Source organism: Carlito syrichta, unplaced genomic scaffold (assembly GCF_000164805.1).
Source record: "Carlito syrichta isolate Samal-C Ts95f unplaced genomic scaffold, Tarsius_syrichta-2.0.1 Scaffold76130, whole genome shotgun sequence".
NCBI classification, from domain to species: domain Eukaryota; kingdom Metazoa; phylum Chordata; class Mammalia; order Primates; family Tarsiidae; genus Carlito; species Carlito syrichta.
Genome location: NW_007020226.1, coordinates 22,705 through 30,272, shown reverse-complemented (window position 1 = coordinate 30,272; position 7,568 = coordinate 22,705).

Sequence of the window (7,568 nt, the reverse complement as noted above, 5' to 3'; positions counted from 1 at the left end):
CCTGGGAAACGTGCCAAACTCTAAGGCTCGGGGTTCTAGCTGTAACCGCAGACCCTGTGTCACAGGGTTTCCATGAAGGCTGAGCAAAGGAGTGCTTTGGAAGTGTCTGGGTGCAGGAAACAGTAATCGGTCACTATCAGTATCACCATCCTCACCATCACCAACGCTGAATTCGGGTCTTCTGTTCCCTGTTCTGGGGTCTTTGTGTTGGGCTACTCTGAGACTCTTGTCCTGTACCTGGCAGCTGCTGAAACAAATGGTCAAGAAATAGTAGTTTGATTGTTTTTTTGAGTTGATGTCTCACTCCATCGCCCAGGCTGGAGTACAGTGGCACACTCATGGCCACCCCAGCCTCGACCTGCTGGGTTCCCGTGATCCTTTTGCCTCAGCCTTCCAAGTAGCCAGAACTATAGGTGCGCACTATCGCGCCTGGCTAATTTTTTATTTTATTTTTTATTATCATTTTTTTGAGTTGGAATCTCACTCTGTTGCCCAAGCTGTAGAGACGAGGTCTTGCCAAGTTGCCCGGGCTGGTCTCGAACCTGTGGGCTCAGGCAATCCGCTCACCTCGGCCTCCCAAAGTGCTAGTATGACAGGCTGAGTCACTGAGCCCGGCCTGAAGTAGCATTGGCTTATTCTCCTGGAGTAAACTGCTTTGTGAGGATGAAGCTCGTGGGGACTTCAGAGGCTGTGCTTCAGAGATCCTTAGACAACAAGGCCCAAGGCCAAAGGGGCACTCCAGTTTTACAGTTGCCTGCTAGAGTCAGGGTGAGCTGGATAGACGACGGTTCAGGACCCTGATGCTGGTTTCCTGGGCACATGTGTCTAACCAAAAGAGCTCTTGGCCCTTTTGGCTAGACCACACACTTGGACTTCTGGTCTTGGTGGGCAAAGCTGGTCTCCAGGAAAGAAGTGGCCACGGCCAGGCCATGTTTCACAGATGGGGCAGGAGGTCATTCAGGAAGGAGGCAGGTTTGAGAGGCCAGAGTTTGTGGACAGGCCTCCCTGGAATCCTCAGGTCTTCAATTAATCCTAGGTTCACAGTGTGGAATATGCCAGCATCTTGGCTGCCACTGCACAGACCCTGACAAAACGGAGACACAAATACAGACTCAAGAGCGGAGGTAGAAGGGACCATGAGGCCAATAAGACAGGACTCTGAGGTCATAGGGAGGGCTCTGGACTGGCTTCCAGGTCGGGAAATTGATGGTTTGCACCAACTTTAGGTCTCCAAGAGGACAAGGAGACTCCCTGTTATATTTGGGTTACATCATTTAAAAATGTATGTGTGTGTGTGTGTGTGTGTATTTATTTAACTAATCATTCATATAGCAAGTACTCTTTGAGCCTCTGCTATATAACTGTGCATTAGTGATTTTGGTTGGTTGCTAGTAACATGGAGCCCAAAATAAGTGCGGTTTCAAGGAAATAACAAGCTGGTCAGAACCACTATGGTGGTTTCTTTCTCTTTGCTCTGATATCTTTGGTTCCTGAAGGTTACCTCGTTGTCGTAAGATGGCTGTTGGAGCTCCAGTCATCACATCCACGTTTGGGGCAGCAGAATGGAGGATGAGGCAAGGGTCCCCCTTGAGTTGATTCACTTTAAAAAAATCTTCCCTAGAAGTCACATCCAACAACGTATGCTTACATATCTATTAGCAAAGGAGATTGGGAAATGTAGACTTTCTTTCTTTCTTTTCTTTTTTTTTGAGTTGGAATCTCACTCCGTGGCCCAGACTGGAGTGCAGTGGCCGGGAGCGGGAGCAGCCTCGACCTGTTGGGCGCCAGCGATCCTTCCACCTCTGCCTTCCAAGTAGCTGGAACTACAGGCGCGCACTTCCACGCTCAGCTAATTTTTTGATTTATTGTAGAGATGAGGTCTCACCAAGTTGGCCAGGCGGGCCTCGAACCCACGGGCTCAGGGAATCCACTCACCTCAGCCTCCCAAAGCGCTGGGATTACAGGCTGAGCCACCGAGCCCGGCTGAAATGTAGACTTTCAGCCAGGCATATGGTCTCCCTGAATCAGGGCTGTTAACCCTGGAGGAAGGGAAAATGGGTATTAGTCGGCAACCCACAGGCCCCGCCACAAACAGAAGCTCAATCAGTCTAGAGAAACTGAATGAATAAGTCGCCCTTCCGGCAGGAAGGCTGATGAGTGCTGCAATAGAGGTTTGCATGGGAACCATCAGAGCACAGAGGAGGAAGCATCTGAAACAGAGAGGGAGGTCTGGGGAAGCTCCCTAGAGGAATTTCTCTTTAAAACAATCAAGAACCAGGCCGGGCATGGTGGCTTAGCCTGTCATCCCGGCACTTTGGAGGCCGAGGTGAGAGGATGGCCTGAGTCTGCGGGTTCGAGACCAGCCCGGGCAACTTGGCGAGGCCTCGTCTCTACAATAAATCACAAAAACTAGCGGGCATGGTAGCAGGCATCTGTAGTTCCAGGTACTTGGAAGACTGAGTCTAAGGTTGAGACTGCGGAGGCTGTGAGCGTGCCACTGCCCTCCAGCCTGGGTGACGATAGTGAGACTCCAACTAAAAAAAAAAAAAAATCAATAACCAGGTCATGCATGGTGACTCAGCCTGTAATCCCAGCACTTTGGGAGGCCGAGGTGAGAGGACTGCCTGAGCCCGGGAGCTCGAGACCCGCCCGGGCAACTTGGCGAGACCTCATCTCTACAAGAAATCGTGAAAACTAGCGGGCGTGGTGGCGTGCGTCTGTAGTTCCACGTACTTGGAAGGCTGAGACTGAGGTTGAGGCTGCAGTGGCCGTGAGTGTGCCACTGCCCTGAAGTCTGGGCAACAAGAGTGAGATTCCAACTCAAAAAAAAAAAAAAAATCAATAACCAGCCTTTCCTTTTTACTTCTTAAATCTCTCCCCTCGTTGGCTTCTTGACGCTCCCTCTCCTTGTCCGGCTGACTTTCCCCCTTCCTCCCCATCATGGTGCAAAATCCTGCCTCAGACTTTCTTTTCTGCAGCCTTTCTTGACACCCACCCTTCCCTCCCACCCCCCATGCCATGGCTTCACCCTTCAGCTCTCTGTGTGACTTCATGTCTCCCTCACCAAGAACAAACTGTCCTCTGATGCTAGACTGGCAGTGTCCCCCCCATCCCACACCCAGAGTCTCTCCTGGGCAGCCTCTTATCCCGGCTTGTCATCTGTCACTCTTGTCTTCCGCTTTCCTCTCTCACCCCACCTGAAACGTGGGGGTCCTTCACTCCCCCGCCTTTCAACCTCTGCATCCAGTGACTCATCTAATGACTTTATCTGACTTCAGGATCGCCTGTTGGACTCGTTTCTTTTTTTATTTCCATTGTCACCACCTGAGGCCCTTCCTGGACCATGAGAACAGGTATGTGTCTGGGTGTGTGTGTGTGTGAGATAGTCATTGGGCTGCTCACCACAAATCTGCCATTCTCCTGCTCTGGACACGTGGTAGAATTATGCTACAGGTCTTCCTAGTCGGATGTGGTCATGTGACTGATTCTGGCCAATGAGCTTTGAGTAGGCATGATCAGTGTCACTTATGGGCCTGACTACTGAATGGCTGGTAGGAGGCCAGCCAGCATGGTCTTCTCGTCTATCAAAGCATCTGGCGGTGTTCAAGATGCTGGCTGCTGCAGCGCTTGGATCTGGGAGAGAGGGTGTGAGCAGCAGAGTCTCCAACCAACTCACAACTGATGTGTAGCATGAGTGAGAGACTAACACTTACTGCTTCTGTTGCTACCAGTTGGGAGTCGTCTGTTACTGCTTATCACTGAGCCCATGCAAGCCTCTCATTGCATGTTGTTATATTTTATTTCATTCTCTCCCAACCTCATTGTTGTCTATACTGTTGGCCAATTTATCTTTTTGAAATACAGTCCCGGCCTGGCACGGTGGCTCAAGCCTGTAATCCCAGCACATTGGGAGGCTGAGGTGAGGGGATTGCCTGAGCCCACAGGTTCGAGAACAGCCTGGGCAACTTGGTGAGACCGCATCTCTACAATAAATCAAAAAATTAGCAGGGTGTGATAGCATGCACCTGTGGTTTCGGCTACTTGGAAGGCTGAGGCTGAAGGATTGCTGGAGCTCAGCAGATCGAGGCTGCGGTGGCCATGAGTGTGCCACTGCACTCCAGCCTGGGCGACAGAATGAGACTCCAACTCAAAAAAAAAAAAAACAAAAAAGAAATACAACCACAATCAGGACACTCCATCTCCTACTTAAGATACTTGATGACTTGCCAACTTCTTTGTGTGACATTCAAGGACCTTCCAATCTTACTCCAAATTGTATATCCACGATTATTTCCTTCCTTCTTATAGTTTGGCTTCTAGCCCCAAAAGAATCACTTGCAATTCTCACTCATATGAGGTCTGACAATTAAGTGCACAAATTCATCCTAGAAAAAGTGCTACATGCCTCATTGCTGAATAATCAGTACAGTAACCTTGAAATACTCCCCTTGGGAATCTGTGCATTGAAGCCAGTACCTAGTTCACTTGTCAAAGCAATTTTGGAATTCTTTTTCTGGAATGGTCTTCAGTGCTGTATAACCCTTGGTGTCCTGAAAGTCATCAAAATGCCCTCCTTTCAATATTTCATTTATCTTTGGGCAAAGAAAAAAGTCACTGGGAGCCAGATCAGGTGAGTAGGGAGGTAGGGAGGGTTTTCCAATACACTTATTTGTCTACTGGCCAAAAACTCTTCCACAGTTGATGCTGTGTGAGTTGGTGCATTGCTGTGATGCAAGAACTCCTTTGGGACCATTTTTGCAGACATCTTTCTCATGCCAAGATTTTAAATTAAGATTTTCTTAACTGTTTCTCTATCTATTCTTTATTTGGTTTACTAGGCTTCTCTCGGTCAGCCGATGATTTTGACACACTCTTCAATGAATCTTTACAATGTTTTTGTCAGTTCTGTTCCTTACTGGTTGTCCTGACCTCTCTTCATCAGTGATGCTTTCTCTCCCCTCAGAAAAACGTCGAATCCTTTTGTACACTGCCATTTCCTTCATGGCACTAACATGTCCCTGATTTCGCTTCCACACTTGTCAAGCTTAACAAGAAATTTAATGTTTGTTCATTGCTCTAGATTCAAACTCCAACATTCTCGTGACAGCACACAAAAACATGCAACAACAACAATGAACACCACTCAGCAAGACACTGCCACACATCAACACAAACATGGCTATGAGACACTGATATATCAAGGTTAGGAAACCTTACTTGTTGTGGCCTGCACGGTTGCCTTGGGGGTCCCGAGAGAAAGTAGCATGAGATAAAGACACAGACACAAGATATAAAGAAAAGCTGGAGCCAGGTGGGACACTTTCCTCTGAAGGAGGAGAAGTGGCCCCGAACTAGCTCAGCATGTTTATTTTATAATCAAGCACAAAGGAAGTTGGGAGGAACTCAAGGTCCATGAGGGAGCTATAACAGAATTTTATTGCTACCTAAATGGCAAGCTGTTCTTCGATTATCTTGTTGTTGCCAAGGCGGCAAGCTGTTCTTCGATTATCTTGTTGTTGCCAAGGCTTTATCTGTACTATGTGCACCCGGATGTGTGGGCTCTGAGATGTCGTTCTGTGTAGCAGGCTGCATCCCTTGTTCTTTGGCCAGGGTGTGGAGCAACCAAGTGGGAACTTGCCTTCGCTTGAGGCCTTGCCTTTGCTCGAGGTCTGCTGTCCAGACAGTGCTCATCTGCTCCCCACACTTACTGAGTTGTTTGTGCCATGCTGCCAATGTAAGCGCTTGGTAACAAGTTCATGCACTTCATTGTCTGGCCTCTTCTGTCTGCTCTCCCTTCTCCACTTTTGGTAGCGCTGTTCCCTCCACCTGGAATGCTTTTACTTCCTCACTGGCCCAGGGCAATTCTACTCTGCCCTCCAATACCACCTCCTCCACGCAGATGGATTGGCTCTAGGTGGACCCCTCCCCTGGTTGAGCACTCACCCTGCATGAAATGACAGATGTTATGGTTCCTCACAAGCATGACCTCCCCCGCACTTGAAAGAGTACCCAGAACAGTACTTTGTCCCTTTTATTTTTTTCCTCTGCTTTATTTTGCAAAGAGAAGCTGCTCTGCAGGAGTCCAGTTCCTGCAAGGTTCAGAGGTTCCTGGAGGTGAAATGGAGTAGGCAACTAAGGAGAAGAAAGAAAGGGACTGGAAAGAAAGGGACTGGACTACTGTTCAGGATGAGCAGAAGCCATTTATTGAAGGTTTACAGTGGACTTTTATCTCCAAATTCTGCAAAGTCATTCTCACATGTCTTTCACGTGAACACAATGCCAGGTGCATGAGGGGCGTCCCCCACCCACCAGATGTTCCTTCAGGTATGAGGAAAAACAAACCCAAAATTGTCTTTCTACTCCTCATGCTTGGTTAATGTTCCTCAAAGGCAATGAAACAATACCTTTCTAAAGCACAATGTTTCTAAAATCGATAACCTAAAAAACCCATTACAAGCGCTAACCTTAATCTATGACTCACCTATCCTATAAACCTTTTTCATTCTATGCTAATTTATACTAATATCAAGCTAAACAATCCTATTGAAATTTAAACGATCACTCTTACAACCTGAGGCGACCTAACCCAGAATGTATAGAATGTGGTCCAATCCAAAGTTCAGGGTGGGCCCAACCTGAAGTAGGCTGACTGCAATCTTTTAACAAAATGGCTACCTAAAAACTTATCTCTATAACCTAGTTTCCAAAACTTATATTGCTATAATCTTAAGATCACATACAAAAAGCCTGTGGCCAACACTAAGTCTCCTTGATGTGACCCAAGTTTGAACTGTAAGTAGTATGGAAACCAAAACCACAGTCTGTGGAAAAATGGGAACAATGAGCTTCTGAAGTTAGTTTGTGTTTGTCCTGGTCTCAGAGTTATATGCTTGAGCTTGCAGGAGTTTTTTCTGGTTGTAGTGCTAGGCAGAAAAGGGAGAGGAAATGGGGTCAACAGCTCCTGAACGCATCCTAGTGGTCTCAGGGTCAATGGCCCTTCCTGATCCCTAACGCTCAGTGGGTCTCCGTGGCCGGCTCCCAACACTGCTCCATACAGATTTGCCGAGCAAATCAAGGAACAAATGAATTCCTTCCTGTGTCCTCAAAATGAGAGTGGTGGCATGCTCCTTTTCAGTCCACTGACAATTGTGTCACCCCAAACAGATGCTGGCAAATGGCGGATGTACACCAAGTCCCTGCTGGTCCTGGGATCCTTCACTGTAACAGAAATGCGTCCTCACTTACAGCCACCATCTCTCCCTGAAAGGTGTCAAAACTCTCTAAGAGTCTCCAGAGAAGGAAGAGGGGGCTCCAAGCCCTAGGGGTTGACAAGTCCTACATGATTCCTGGTGAATGGAATTCCTGTTCAGCAGGGCTGGGATGGCACAGAGAATGTCCAGGGATGCTGTGGCACCCTGACATACCAGGTGTGGAGGCAGCTTAACCCACGAAGTCTCTCAAGAAACAGTCAGCCAGGGGCACGGCCAGAGCATCTGCCTTCAGTCTCCTGCAGAACGGTGCCTTTCCTCTGCCCTGGCATCCCCTGTCTTTGTTTCCCAGGGGACCTG